Raw genomic sequence first — 16112 nt, 5'->3', positions numbered from 1 at the left:
CTTTGCACATAGGTATATGTTCCTAGGATAAATATCTTATGTGTGACAGACAGGGGTAGAAAATAGTCACAGTGTTCAGGAAAACCAACTCTGGGCTAGTAGTTTTTAGTAGTTATTAGCAAAGTTCTCTAGAAATTATTAAAAGTTTTTGCCATTTCAAAAAACTAGTAGCTCTTCCATAAGATTTCTTGAAGAGAAGATAATTTTATTTGAATGTGTTTTATTTAATAAGAATTTAATTAAACTTTTCAGACCATATCCTCCCCTGCTCTATTTTAATTAAATGAAGGGGTTAGATTAGATTCTAAAGCTAATGTTCTGTGGTTTGATCCTGTTCAGTTTATTTTTTAAACAAATAGGATACTTTATTTATCCAACAAGTCAGAATTGAGTATGTTGATCAAGACATATCCCCTGCCCTCAGAGAATAGTAATGGAGACTCAGGTCAACAAATAACTGAAAATCTTAAGTACCAGTGTAGTATTATGTACTATCGAGCTACCTGGATAGCACTAGGAGGGGTTATTATCAACCCTGCTTGCTTCAGGTATCATCTCTCCCAAAGGGAGATAAGTTCCTGAAAGATGAATTGTTTTTCAGGTGTGTAGGGGAAGAGCTTATTTGACCCAGTTGTCCACAGTGAAGAAAATCGGTCAATAGTCTGATTTGAGTAGACTAACTGGATAACATTCCTCATGCTTCAGAATATAGGGTTATGTGTTGGTGTATTCCAGCAAATAGTAATTTCTGCTTCATATATTTTCTGTGCTTCTGATCCTTCAACTTTAAAAAATCTGCTATCACAATTAAATTGAATTCTTGATTTTAAATGATGATCCACAGCTGCTGCAATCTGACTTGTGTCCCATAGGGCTGGTGACTCAAACATCAAGAGAACTGTTTTTTAGTTTTGTTTTCAAGATCACTTGTGAACTTGATTGCTTCTCTGTTTTTTTAAAGTTGTCACAAAATTCACCCAAGCTTTGTAATGTTAAGTGTGTTTTTAAAATCAGCAAATTATGAAGTCCTTAAGAAAAAAGGAGTCTGTATGTTGTCATGTGAATTGGAAAGTTAGGACTCCTTTTTTATTTTCAGGTTATTTAATTTAATAATGTTATTACTACACTGAGGATCAGTTTAAGCAAGACAAATAAAGTTTAAACAAAAAAAGGAAAGCTCTAGGGTACATTACATACCACCTAGTCCTGTCCTCTGACTTTGACATATGAGAAGGTCAGTGATTTAGATAATTCACTTCAGTAGCTGAATCAGAACAGTTATTCCAAACTCTTTCTGTTGGATTATAAGAGAAAATCAGTGCGTCCTTAAATGTGTGTTGTAAACTACCTAAAAAGGAAGATACTCCATTTTCTAGTTAGCTGTATATTTCAAACTTTAAACATTTGTTGTGAAACCTGTGGAACCCAAGGAGGTAAGTAAGGCAGCCTTTTTCCTTGAAGTTGGCAAGATTATTTGACATAGAGAAGCTGCGACAAATTGGCCTGTTATCCACCTACTACCCCCAGCAATGCCGTGTGGTCTGTCCCCTTGATTGTGACTCGACTTAATCTCCCTTCTATAGGTTTAATGCTGTCTAGTCATGCTGACCTTCCAGTTCTTCATACTAGTCATCCTTCTTCCCATACATTCTGTTCCCGCTGCCTGAAATACTTAAAATACTCATCTCTTTAAAAACAAAACCAAAAAAAAATGTAATTCACTTCTCATCTTTTAAGTTTTACTTCATCAGAGAGTACCCCATGTAACACCCCCACCCCACTAACCCGCCCTCTACACCCTGATATGAGGTCCATCCTTTCCTTGTGTTTTTTTCTTTTATAGTACTTATTGTTTATTATACAGCAGGTCCTCAAAAAACATGACTTTATTATAATGTTGATGAGATGTGTAAGAACTTAACTCTTGTTTATATCAATTAGTCTGTGGTAAAATTGGTTTAGTTTTTCATAACTTAGTCACAGTTCAAAGAACCTGTCAACCTTATTAAGTGAGGATTTACTCTACATTTATTTGTATGATGATTCTATTAGTTTTCTCTCCAATAGACTGCAAGATCTCTGTGGGCAGAGACTATATATATGTGTATACACACACACACACACACACACACACACACGTGTGTGTGTGTATTTAAATATATCTATTGATTTTAGAGAGAGGGAGGGAGAGGGAGAGAGAGAGAGATAGAAACATCAACGATGAGAGAGTTATTGATCGGCTGCCTCCTGCACTTCCCCGACTGGGGATCGAGCCTGCAACCTGCGCATGTGCCCTGCCTGGGAATCGAACCGCGATCTCCTGCATTCTAGGTCTACGCTCAACTGCTAAGCCACACTGGCCGGGCTTTTTTTTTTCTTTGCTTTTTTTTTAATTTTTCAAAAAATTTATTTTTTATTTTATTATTAATTTTTTTTTTTTTTTTTTTTTTTTTAACTGAGACTATATTTTTGCTCACTTTCAACATTTGGCATAATGCCTGACCCACAGTAGGTGTTTGAGTCTTACTAAAGCTGCTCTATTGCTGTAAGTCAGAGTTCAACATAATTTTTTGTAAAGGACCAGGTAGTAAACATTTTTGGCTTTGTGATCTACATGATCTCTGTCCCAATTCTGCTGTTGTCACGGGAAAGCAGCTATAGATAGACAATATGTAAAGAAATAGGCATAGTCCTATTCCAATAATACTTTATTTACCAACACAATAAGCAGCAGACTGTAGTTGGATTATTTTAATGAAGTTCTGTTTTTACCAACTATCTAGAGGTACAATTTATATAGGAAGACAGGTAAAATACTTGATCCACTAGTTTCAGAATAATGAATTGGTTCTCTAGTATCTTTCAAAAAGGGATCAATTAGTTTTTTAATAAGTACCATCATGAACTCATGAATTTAAACATTTTGCTGTGTTTAAATTCACTGTAGTTACTTTTTCTTGATGCTCAAATGATCTCATTTTAGTTAGTGGGAGCCTCCTCAGGTTGGCTCCTAAGTCCTTTGGACACAAATCTAGAAGTCTTTGATAGCTTTATTGCTTTCTGATATAAGTTTTGTACATTTCTTGCTCCATACCTGGAGTCAACTATTTTTCTAAAGACCCCTGCTTCCTTTTAGTGGGATGTGGTATTTAGGATATATAATCTGGGTACAAGACGTGAAAGAACCGCCTAGTTTTTCCTTTTTAAGCAACAAATATTGTCTGACGTAATTCCTATGGGTTAGAATTTGGGAGAAGTTTACCTGGATGGCAAGTTGATGTTGGCATTGGCAATTGATTTCAGTTCCTCACTATGTGACCCTCTTCTTACGGCTGCCTGAATGTGTCTTTATGACATGGTGGTTGGCTTCTCCCAGAGCCAGTGATCTGGGACAGCCAGTCACATCTTTTGATTCATTTCCGTTACTAGACAAAGAGGATAATTTAATGCTCTGCCTCTGGACCCAGGCTACGTGGTGCTGATACTAGCTATGCAGGTCAAGTAAGTTACTTAACTCTTTGTGCCTTACTTTTCTTAGCTGTAACATTGAGATAATGATAATACCTACCCAAGAGATCCTATATAATATGGGGTCTTTGTGAAGAGAAATTAGAACAGTCTCTGATACTTAGTGAGTACCCATGTTAAATGTTCAGTCTACTGCTATTGCTGTTATTACAACCCCTGGGATGAACTAAAGACCTGAAACCTAGTCAGTAACTTGCCCTTGACAGAAATAGTCTCTCTTCCGATTTGCCCAAAATTGCCATGACAGAAAAATTGTTTACAGAGTCCAGATATTCCCAGTACCTTAGAAGATTAAGGGTTAGAGAATTGTAGCCTTACGTGTTTGCTTATGTATGTGGACTATCTTTCATTCCTAATCTGTGTTCATGAGGATTTTAGTGCTTGGTGTGTGTTCATGTCATGTGACCCGGGAAGCAGCCAAGCCTCTCCTTGTCCTCCTTTTATTAAAAGTCTGGGTTTTTTTTGTTTTAAATCCTCATCTGAGGATGTTTTTACTGCTTTTAGAGAGAGAAGAAGGGAGAGAGAAATCCATTGGTTGCCTCCCAAACATGCCCCAACTGGGGATTGAACTGCAACCTAGGTATGTGCCATGACCAGGAATGGAACCCGCAATCTTTTGATGCACAAGACAACACTCCCACTGACCGAACCAGCCAGGGCCCCTTGACCTCCTTTTAAAAAACTTCTATTTTAAAGCATAGAGTCATAGGAAGTTACAAAAAAAAAAAAGAAAAGGTACAGGGAAGTCCAATGGACCCTTCAGTCAGTTTACCCTAATGGTGATATCTTGTATAACTAAGTACAGTATCTGTTTTCAATGATCAGTTTTTATTTAGCAGGAATTGACTGAGCAGCTATTATATACTAGGTATTTGGGGGGGTGTAAGTGATTAAACTCTGACCTTGAGCAGTTTAGTCCTTCTCTCTAGGTTCTCATTGTTATATTTCTAAAAATGTTTTTTTATTTTGGCTCTTCATTTTTGGAACTTGCTTTAGCAGTTTCTTTAATGTTAAACATTATGTTATTACATTCCTATTTGTTTTAAAACAATTTTTGCACTGGTCCCCATTTTTCATTTTACAACCTTTACAGCATCAGAACCACATTGCCTGCATTGTCTTATTTTAATCACATGCCGGTTTTGCAGTGCTACCAAGTCTGGGTCTAAAAGGCAGCTTGTGAATCATTTACATACATTTCTGTTTATATTCCCCAAATTAATTTGCAGCTTTACATTTTTCGTCCAATTACATGTTCAGAGTAGTTAATAATTCATTATAAGAAGGAATTTGTCATATAGGATTTAAAAACTGGCTTAAAGAGCAGAAGCTATTAAACAATAGCAGGAACCAGACAATATGTAGGACTTTAAATAGTAATTGTTAAACATTTGAATGTTCCCAAAAATATGAGTCTGTGTCTATGTGTGTCTCTCTCTACATGTTATTCCACTAGGGACTTGCACAGATAGGTTTTGCACAATATCCTTGCTGTTATTGTCAGCCATAAACAAATTACACGTATTTAACAAGTTAATGTCAGATTGGCCAGGAGCCACTGGGAGGTGTGTGCTTAGTGACATCAGCTGGCAAAGAGCCCTGGTAACAGGGAGGGTTGGGAGAGTGGGAGGGAGAGAGAGACAGAGAGACTGACTGTATCTGGGGATTCTGGCAAGGTGAAGAGCTGGTCTGTTTGGCAGGACCTTCCCATCTGGGATCCATCTGTGTTTCCCTGGAATGGGACAGGCAGCTCTAGTCAGTGAGAAATCGCAGATGTGAGAGAGCTGACACATGTCCAGCTAATGAAAGGAGGAGGAAGGCTGATTTCGGATTGGGCTTTGAAGATTAGGAGGAGAAAAAGAGGGGCTTTTTTATATCTATTTCAAATAAATTTGGTATATTAAGAATCTGGATTGTTATAATTGGGCATTTGGGGTAAGTACATTTTAATTTAGTTTTGGGGGCTAAAGTGGGCAGTTCTCTGCCTTTCAGAGCTTTTCTTTCAGATTATGATGATATGAATGTTTTGATATTTGATACGAGTGCAGGATTTAGTTGCTCAGTGCTGTAGGCTGCTTCACTTTGTTCCCATTTCTGTATCACTTTTCATTTGTCCCTCTTATTTGAATGCTGTGCTGTATTGAATGGAAACTTGAATCATGTAATGTATTAATTCTATAACTAGGAAAGTAGTCCTACAAACATCTTTAAGGTATTCCACACTGTTTCTGTGAGGAAAAATTTTCTCCATTAGTATGCATAATACAGATAAGCAGTGTTAAAATGATGGCTTGTAAAATACTCTCATCATTAGATTTTATTTCAACCTGTTCAGACGAATAACAACTAAAAGATACCACAGTAAAACTAACAGTATTTTTAATTTTAATGTGTTTAGCTTTTTTCCCCATTACATTTTACCCCTATGCTGTTTTCTTCTGTTCACACACAAAATAAACAAGTAACATCAACAAATCTGACTTAAATGGTGACTTTGGAGTAGTTTTGTCATGCAATAAATTCACATGCATATAGCTACTGTGTTCTTTGTTAGTTTGTGATGCATAATTTAGCTTTTTGTTATTTCCATACATTGTATTCATGTTTTCAGACCTCCAAATCCAGACAGCTGTGGGAAGAGCATGGGCCGGGAGCTACACATACTGTACGGCCATTATTCACTAGTTCTGATCTCAAGCAAGCTACTCATTCTCTTTGAGTCTCCTATTTTGTGCTATTCCTGCCTCATGTCATTATTGGGGAAATTTGTCTGGCACGTAGAAGGCATACAAGTTAGTTTAAGAAGTTCTAGATGTTCATTATTCTGCCGTGATTGGTTCCTAAGCCATTTGCATTTTTCATTTCAAACTCGGGTTAAGAATGGGACTTGTCTATCTAACTGTAATTTTCAAGGTACCTTCCTCTCGCTGTGCCTACCTCCCACATCATCTGTATCTGTTGTTAAGCCTCACTATGGTAAGAAATGATTTGGAAAGCATTCTAAGTATTCTAATGCAAATGAGTCTCATATTATACCAGGATAGAACTTCAAAAATTCAACAAACTAGAGTGAGGTACTGAATTATAATGTTTTGTGACATTACTGTTTAAATTGTAATTTTTGCATTGAAAATTTTACTAGTTCTCAAATAGGAACTTAACTTGAGGTGGGGGGACGCTTTTTAAATGAAGCTGTTAAGAAGTATTCTCTTATCTGAATTGACTAAATGACTTAGTAAGAATTTTCAAGTTTGTGTTTTGATAGGTGCAGTGTTCAGCATTTTTGGGGACTTGCCTGAATATTTGAGAGGATACAGTGTTTATACTGTATTTACATGATAATCCTTCAGTGAGCAAGTACTTTTCATTACACCCTAGGAGACATGCTCCTAGATGGTGTTGAAAGACAAGGACTTAATGCTGAAGTGTAACCTAGGCTGGGTCTGCTGTGAAGGGGCTAAAAAGGGATTTGCATACTGCTGTATGCTCATACTAGGAATACTCTTGGTGCGACTTTCAAGAAGCACAAAAAGGATAAATAATATATGAAGATCCAGTGAATGCAAATAAAGCTAGTTGATAGAAGTCCTACTAGGACCACACAGTTCAGGAGAGTAGTTGCTTGTTACTGAGGTAATAGCCAAGATATCTTTGAGTTGAACACTGGAGAAAATCATAGTACTTTTTGAAGACTATGAAACTGTTTGGAGAAGCTTTACTACTGTGAAAAGAAGAAACCTTAAATTGGCTTCTGTGAATGACCCAACCAAGGATATTCTTCATAACAAGGGGGCCATGTTGGACTGGAGGTATGTAATGCAATTATGTCAAAGTGGAGAATGAGGATATTGACATTTAAATTGCATCTTTGGAACATCAAGAAAGACTGTTTTGGAGTTTGAATGGACATATTATATACAAAATTGGAAGAATTCAAGTGGATCTGAAAGATTGGTTGGATCAGTTCATGGGAGGTATTTTAAGGCCACTCAGTGTTAGACCTACCTGTTCATAAGTCCCCAGTGATGACCTATGGAAAATGTTAAGTTTGAAAGGGAACTTAAGGGTAATCTAGTTAAATGCATTATTTTCAAGATAAGAAAAACCTGAGGGAAGGGTAGTGGAGTAGTATAAAGTCTGCCTGGCCCAGAGTTTAATACCTTTGTAGGTGGCTGAGCTTGCACTGAAATTGTCTTCTGCATTTCCAGGACATTTTTACGTGACTTTTTAAAAAAATCCTCATCCGAGGGTACTTTTTCCATTTGCTCTTCAGAGAGAGTAGAAGGGAGAGAGAGAGAGAGAGAGAGAGAAACATCGATGTGAGAGAGACACATCAATTGGTTGCCTCCTGCATATGCCCCAACTAGGGCCTAGGATCGAGCCTGCAACCGACGTACATGCCCTTGGCTGGGATCTAACCCAGGGCCCTTCAGTCCTCAGACCGATGCTTTAACCACTGAACCAAACCGGCTAGGGCTACTACAAATATCATTTTTTGATTACCTGTTGTATGTGATAATATGGTAAAGGATAAAAAAAGTCTCAGAGAAGATAAAATATACACGAACACGCAAAAGTGGCAATTACTGCCACCTCTGGGAGTTAGAACTATTTTGGAAAAGGTAGCATTCAAGAAAGCTTAGTGAGTGGACGGAAAGATTCACTTTCCATCAAACTCTAGTGCCTTAACAGACTTTATCAAGTGCAGAGCTATAGCGTGTTAATTTCTACTGTGTTTTCAGTTATACCTAGCTGTTGTGGCTGACTTTTCAAATCCAAGAGTAATTGTTTGCTTCTGAGATACATATCTATATACACGTACATACCATTCTTTTTTGTTTTTGTTTTGTTTTTTTTAAATATATCTTTATTGATTTCAGAGAGAGGAAAGGAGAGGGAGAGAGAGAGATAGAAACATCAGTGATGAGAGAGTCATTGATTGAGCCCGCAACTCGGGCATGTGCCCTGACTGGGAATCGAACCCCGATTGCCTGGATCCTAGGTCGATGCTCAACCGCTGAGCCACGTCCGGCTGGGCCATACCATTCTTTTTTAAAACTTGTGATTTTTAGAGAGTGGAAGGGAGGGAGGAGAGAGACATCCATTGATTGCCTCCCGCACATGCCCTGACAGGGGCCAGGGATCGAACCTGCAGCCTAGGTACATGCCCTTGATGGGGAATTGAACCCACCACCCTTTGGTGCATGGGCCAATGATCTATCCACTGAGCCACACCAGCCAGGGCTAAACAGCATTTAACTTTTAAGTCCCATGTGGCATCACATTTATTCTGGGAAATTTTAAATGCCTATGGATTCACTTTTCTAACGCATCCCAAAACTGTAAAAGCTAGTGGAAATTCTGTTACCATTCAATCCTGAGCAGCTTGTTAAAGATGCCTGGCAAGGTGGGATGCAATTCTGCGTAGAATATATATGTACATATATCTTCAATTGCTTCTCATAGCTGGAATTCTGAAGTAAATATAATGTTTTCATTTGGCTATGGTCTAAGGACAGGTGGAGGAAAGGCAGTGAAAAGACTGTAGGTTTTAGCAGTAGGGAGTGTAACCATGAGCTAATTAGACCTTCACTTCTAAGCCCAAATTTTCTCACCTGTAAAATGGGAGTAAAAATAGCTGTTATTGTGGGTTTTAAGGATTAAGTTAGAAAGTAACAAGCATGATTCTTGCTGCATGAATACACAATAAGATTTATCTTTCCATATGATTTTTCTTAGCCCTCCTCTAAACCTGGAAGTCACAATAACTAAAATGTGTGTTTTGCATGTTTTCAATAAATCTTTCTTCAGACTGACAGGGAACCAACCTTGTTTCCTTAACTAATTCTTAGTCATGGGAGAAGGGTGTGTGTAGAGAATGTAGCATCCTTAAAAACTCAAACCTGTTGCTGTGTGGCAAGCTGTTAATGTTTAGGGACCTTCATTACATATCCTGTTGGAAGAGCTGGGGGATGGGCCGCTTTGTGGGTGACAGATGTGCCCTGTGCTGCCGGCGGGCGCGTGCCGGCTCTATCCCTCTGCTCCCAGCACCAGGTGCAGCCATTGTTCTGGCTGGTCTCTCTTCATCCGGCCTCGTCTGTTACTCTGCTCTTTCTAGCTCATTGTTTCTGTAGGAAATTAGCATTAAAAACCCATCTGAAACCCCCATGTCCCTCAACTGCAGGTGACTGTTATTGGCCCCAGCTGCCACCCTTGCGCTTGATTACTTCCATATGGGTCTCTGCAAAGAAGTAGTAGCGATTTATTGATTTCCACCACAACTCCCACCTCTATTACTCAAACTATAATACCCTGAAATCTATTAGACCCCCAATAGGCTGTATAGCTCAGTTGGCACTACAACTGTGATGAACGTTTTACAAGCAAAACTAATTACACCCTCTTTCTCCCCCTTTACCACCTTCTACCTAAATATTAAATGTAAAAAAACCCAGAGTGTCATAAGTGGAATAGTAAATCTTTTAGATGTCTGGAGATGAATTTTTATGAGTAGTAAAGCTTTTAGAGTTTGGATGGGCTTTTATGGAAAATTTTAGTCACTGCTTTAAATATTTAATACCACACCCATAACACTCAAGCAAACCATGACCCAAAGAGCCCCTAGGGTGGGGGTGGGGGGACACAAAATTTTGGGTCATTTGCTTTTCTGTTTATTAAATTTAATCCGGATAGGCAGTTGTTAGGAAAGGGGCGTTGTTTAAAATTGCATATTTTTGGGGAAAACTATATGCAGTTAGAATTAGTTAAATCCTTTAGTTTTGCATTGTTGTGTTGTTTGCACAAATTGTTGTTTTAGTGTATTTATTGGGATAAATACCACAGCTAGGAGGTTGGTGTCCTAGACTTTTTTCTTCCTTCATCAGTAAACAAATTAAGTGTTCTATTTTGGTTATTGGCCTAAATTAAGATTATAACCTCAAACGGATTATCAGGCATAAAACTCCAAATTGAAATAGTTATTAGCTCCTGATGAATTGTATTGTGATCTTAACAAAGACACTACCCCCATCCATGAAGAGTATTTGGTCCTAGTAGCCTTTATAAATAAATAGCCCAGAAAAATCAAGGTGGAGGTAATTAACTAAGATCTTTTGACTACTGAGTGTTTAGCAGTGCAAATCACTTTTAAGTCTTGAGTTTACAACATTTCAAATAAAGTTATTTAAATTAACAATTTCAGCATTTTGAACTTAGTTACATGGTGCTTATATCACAAGTAATTATGGGGAAATGTCCTTTGTCTTTCTTCTTTCTTTTCCTTTCTCTTCTGGAATTTGGAGTTTAAAAAGGTCCTAGAATTTTAAGAGCCCATGGAAGCCACATTTTACGTGATCTCTCTGATGAAGGTAAGCTTTCAGGTAAAGCCGTGTGATTACATTTATTTTTATTTTTAATTTATCTTTAGTGTTGAAAGTATTACAGATGTCTACTCATGTGATTATTTAGAGCAGGTTAGGATTTGTAGTTTCTGTAGAGTCTTTTGTGAGCTTCCTAATTTGCCCCCTCATTTAAGCAGTGGAGAAATGGAAAGTTAGGTCAGGAAAGGGAAGAGTTGAGATTTATAACTGAATTTTCTGACTAAAAATTAAATGTGCTTTCATTTGCAGTTTGGAACTAGTAAAAGTTGGGACTGATTGTAAGCATGATATGGCTATAGATATTATTGTCTTGAGGTATGTGTACATGTTTTTAGTTTTTCTTTTTGGTGCTCATGAAGAACAGGGTTTTTCTTTAGTGGCCTATCTGACAAGAAATGTGCTTATTTTATGTGCAGAGTAGGAGAAGGAGTTTGCAGTCTAGCTGAAACATTTTCTGTTCGGCCCTAGGAGTGGTATGAGGTAAATTGTCCCATACCATTTCTGGGGCTAATGCTATGGAAGCCAACTAGCTTTTTTTTTGGTCTTTTTTAACAGAAATGGCAAAATATTCTTCTGTTGCCCTAAGGAGGGAAGCATGGCAAATGGCCAGGTGTGCTCTGATTGCCCAAATAACAGTTATGGTAGAGATTCTTTAACAGGGCTGGGTGGGACTAGGGTGAGGCAAATGAGGCACCTCAGTGAAAAATTTGAGGTACTCCTTTTCCCTGTCTCCCTGCACTTAAATTTGGGCCCTGGGCATCTCACTCACCCCCTGCCCATCCCAGCCCTGCTCTTTTAGTAGTGTCTAAAGTAGGAAGAGGATGGCAGGCTTGCTGTAGAAATGTTATTTTCCATCTTTATTTTGGAGAGTGAATAAAATAAGTGTTTCTTTGTTTTTCCAGCCAAGGGATCCATCTCTAACACCTGATCTTTTAAAAGTGTTTGGAGGGAGGGGCCAGGAGAATCAGTGATTTGTCTTGAGAATTTTGTTTTTTTGGAGTCAGTTTCAGATATTGTAGTACATATATTTGAAGGTCCTTCAACTGTCTTGGTTTCTTTTTATTTTTTATTTCCCCCCCCCCCTTGGTTTCTTTTTAATGTGCCACTTTATTTTCTCGACATTTTGTGTACACAAATCAATATATACACTGTACTAGACATGAAAATAGTGGGTGAGTTCAAAGATAGACAGTAGAGGATATTCCATACTCTACTTTTTCTGCTCTTTCAGAGGTGATTGCTTATAATACCTTTTAATTGCATTCTGCAATCTCATGCTGTCAACTCCCAAATTTATGTCTGAATCATATTTGTCTTTTGAGCTCCAGAATTATCTCACTGCCTAGTAATGAACATTTTCATATATGCCAGACTTGTTGATTGTGTTGTTCAACTATGATATAGCTATACTAATTTTTCACTCTTGTCAGTTTTTAAGAAAGATGTGTTAAAACCTGCTGTGAATGTGTGTTTTCCATTTCCCTTGCGGTTCTGTCAAAATTTTGTTTTTGAATCTGTGTTGTTAGTTACATATTTTTCCAGGATTATTATATTTTCCCAATGAGTCCCTCCTTTATCATTTAGATAATGACCCATTTTTGTCCCCAATAATGCTTTATTAAAGCCTATTTTCTGTAATATTGCTAACCCATTTGCTTTTTTTCACTTTTTTCTTAAATTTTCAGTGTCATTGTGATTTAGACATGAATCTTAAGAATAGCAAATACTGCCCAGCCGGGCATGGCTCAGTGGTTGGATCATCGTCCTGTGCACCAAAAGGTTGTAGATGATTCCCAGTCAGGACACATACTTAGGTTGTGGATTCGATTTACAGTCTGGGCACGGGAGGCAACCAGTCGATGTTTTTCTTACATTGATGTTTCTCTCTCTTCTTTCCTCTCTTTCTAAAAATCAATAAAAAACATATCTTCTTCCTGGCTGGTGTGGCTCAGTGGATTGAGCGTCATCCCATGCACCAAGAGGTCACCGGTTCGAATCCTGGTCAGGGCACATGCCCTCTTGTGGTTCGATCACTGGTGGGGGCATGCTGGAGGCAGCTGATTGATGTTTCTCTCTCTCCCTCTCCCTCTCCTTTCTTCTCTCTCTAAAATAAAAAAAATATTTTTAAAAAACAAGCAAACAAAAAAACATATCCTCCGGTGAGGATTATAGAAAGAGAGAGAGAAATATGTCCTGACCAGGAATCCCACCGGTGACCTCTTGGTACATGAGATGATGTTCAGTCCACTGACCCACACCAGCAGGGTGAAATTTATCTCTTAAAAAACAAAAAAAGAGCCTGGCCGGTGTGTCTCAGTGGTTGAGCATCGCTCTATGATCCGGTAGACCATGGTTCGATTCCCTGTCAGGGCACATGCCTGGGTTGCAGGTTTGAGCCCCAGTAGGGGGCGTGCAGGAGGCAGCCAATCAATGACTCTCTTCATTGATGTTTCCCTCCCTCCCTCCCTCCCTCCCTCCCTCCCTCCCTCCCTCCCTCCCTCCCTCCCTCCCTCCCTCCCTCTCCCTCTCCCTCCCTCCCTCCCTCTGCAGTCAATAAAGATATATTGACTGCAGAGAGAGGAAGGGGGAGAGAGAGATAGAAACATCAATGATGAGTCATTGATCGGCTGCCTCCTGCACGCCCCCTGCACGCCCCCGACTGGGGATGGATCCAGCCTGCAACCTGGGCATGTGCCCTGACCAGGAGTTGAACCGTGATCTCCTGGATCCTATGGCGATGCTCAACTGCTGAGCCATGCCTGGCTGGGCAAGATATATATATATATATTTAAAAATAGTAAATACATGAATTTTGTTTGAATTCAATTTAAAAATATTATTTTACTTGGTAACTTTGGTCTATTTATATTTATTGGTTACTTCTATATTTGGACTACTTGTATCATTTTAGGTTTTAATTTTTTCTCTTTCCTTGGAGATTGAAAATAGTTTTCTGTATGTATCTTTTTGTTTGGCTGTTACGTTTACCTTATTTTGATGATTATTTTTTATTTTTAATCCTCACCTGAGGATATGTTTCCACTGATTTTTTTAGAGGGAGGGAGGGTGGGGGAGAGAGAGAGAGAGACATCAATTGCCTCCTGTACACACCTCAGTCAGATACGGAACCGGCAGCCTAGGAGGTGTGCACCCTGGCTGGGAATCGAAACCTTGAACTTTTGGTGTGTGGGACGGTACTCCAGCCAACTGAGCCATCCAGTCAGGGCTTTGTGGTTATTCTTAAAATTTTGACATGTACACTTAAAGTCTAAAATGTTAATTCACAAATTCACATATCCCTACCCCCTCCCTTTTTTTTTTTTTTTTTTTAACAGAGATCTTACAACACTTCAAAATCATCAACTTTTCTTCTCGATATATTACCACTGTTACTGAGACGAGGAGAACAATGTGCCTCATCTCCCCCTGTTGCTGTTGGGGGTGGAGTCCTTGCAGTATCCCAAGAAAAGGAATTTTCTGAGACTTGCATAGGAGGATGCGCTATAGTAGAAAGCTTTATTTCCATGGAACTACACCTCTGGGTTTTCGAAGTCCCATTCCCTTTATTCCAGTCATAGAATTGTAGCTGGGGTTTCAGCAGAGCTAAAATCAGAGCCAGTGTCCAGAGTTTCCTTTCCATGTTGGAGCTGGGTCCAGTTCAGCATCAGGCTAGCTGCAGTCTGTTAGTCCATTGCTTGTGGGGTCCACATGGCCATGGGCCATACAGTGAATGTAAGGAAAGGAGCAAAAGTGCCCTGCAAGCCAGGAGTTAAGCGCAACCCACCAGGAGCAACCTTCTTTGTTTAGAGTGAGCACCTTCCCTGTATCACCCCAGCTTTACTGGGCATGTGTCTATCTTCCCTTTGTTAGATCCTTCCCCCAGTATTCTGCAGGAACATGCCTATAATTTCTGGCCTTCCCTTTGCTCTTTTCCTATTATTAATAACTAGCTAATTACAATGGTATCACTACTGTCTAGGATTTTATTTCCACTTTGTGTTTTATACTCATCACTAGTTAAAAGCATAATTACTGTTGTTATTTTTTACAGCCAAAATTAATGTGGGTTTACCAATATATATCAAATGATCTGCTCATATTTTACCTTTATTATAATTTTTCCTTCTAGGTTAATTTCCTTCCTCCCAAAGTACCTCTGTTACTAGTTCTTAGACAAACAGCCTGCGAGTGATAAACCCTTTTTGTTGGTCTGAAATATTTTTATTTCACTTTTACTTGAATGATGATAGTTATTTTTCATCAGCCTTTGGGAGTGGTGATTTCTGTTCTAGATATGTGAAGCCTTCCAATTTGTGGTGCTCAGGACTTAATAACTCCTTTAATTTGAAGATTCAGGTATTCAGTTCTGGAAAACTTGTCTATGATCTCTTTGAATAGTGTCTCTCCCCTACTCTCACTTGCTCTGTTATCTCTTTCTAGAATCTGTGATAGATTTATATTGTACCCTCTTCAGCTGCTCTCCATGTTTCTTATTCTTCCTTTTGTATTTTTTGTCTTCTTTGTACAGCATTCTAGGTGATTTACTCAGCTGTTTTCTAATCTTAATTTTTATTTTATTTTTTATTTTTTTTATATCTTTATTGATTTCAGAGAGGAAAGGAGAGGGAGAGAGAGAGAGAGAAACATCAATGATGAAAGAGTCATTGATCAAGCCCGCAACCTGGGCATGTGCCCTGACCGGGAATCGAACCTTGATTGCCTGGATCCTAGGTCGACACTTAACCGCTTAACCACTGAGCTACACCCGGCCGGGCTCATTTTTATTTTTATTTTTTTATTTTTTAAATATATCTTTATTCACTTCAGAGAGACGAAGGGAGAGGGAGAGACAGAGATAGAAACATCAATGATGAAAGAGTCATTGATCGAGCCCGCAACCTGGGCATGTGCCCCGACCGGGAATCGAACCCCGATCACCTGGATCCCAGGTCGATGCTCAACCGCTGAGCCGCGCCTGGCCAGGCTAATCTTCATTTTTAAACCCTGTCTGATACGCTCTTCAAAATATCCATTGGGCATTTCCTTTCTAGAAAAAAATATATTTTTTAATATATCTTTATTGATTTCAGAAAAAGGAAAGGAGAGAGACAGACAGACAGAAACGTCAATGTGAGAGTGTCATTGGGGGTTGAGCCCGCAACCTGGGCATGTGCCCTGACCGGGAATCGAACCCCGATCGCCTGG

At 38.8% G+C, this 16112-nt stretch overlaps 1 protein-coding gene across 3 annotated transcripts in view; it reads left to right on the top strand.

Annotated features, from left to right (window-relative positions):
• CBFA2T2 (CBFA2/RUNX1 partner transcriptional co-repressor 2) overlaps positions 1-16112 on the top strand; it is a 120990-nt gene that overhangs the window by 35938 nt on the left and 68940 nt on the right. Inside the window, exon 1 of one of the 3 annotated variants that reach the window (XM_087818793.1) lies at positions 5167-5463. The exons of the other annotated variants lie outside the window; for them this stretch is intronic. The gene's annotated coding sequence lies outside the window, so the exon portion shown is untranslated. Of the gene's footprint in view, positions 1-5166; positions 5464-16112 lie in introns of those variants that run through there. 3 annotated transcript variants of the gene reach the window in all.

The sequence above is a fragment of the Miniopterus natalensis genome, chromosome 7, assembly GCF_054644295.1.
Source record: "Miniopterus natalensis isolate mMinNat1 chromosome 7, mMinNat1.hap1, whole genome shotgun sequence".
Classification (NCBI taxonomy): Eukaryota; Metazoa; Chordata; class Mammalia; order Chiroptera; family Miniopteridae; genus Miniopterus; species Miniopterus natalensis.
Note: the sequence above shows the minus strand (reverse complement) of the source record. Positions and strands in the feature narration are given on the sequence as shown.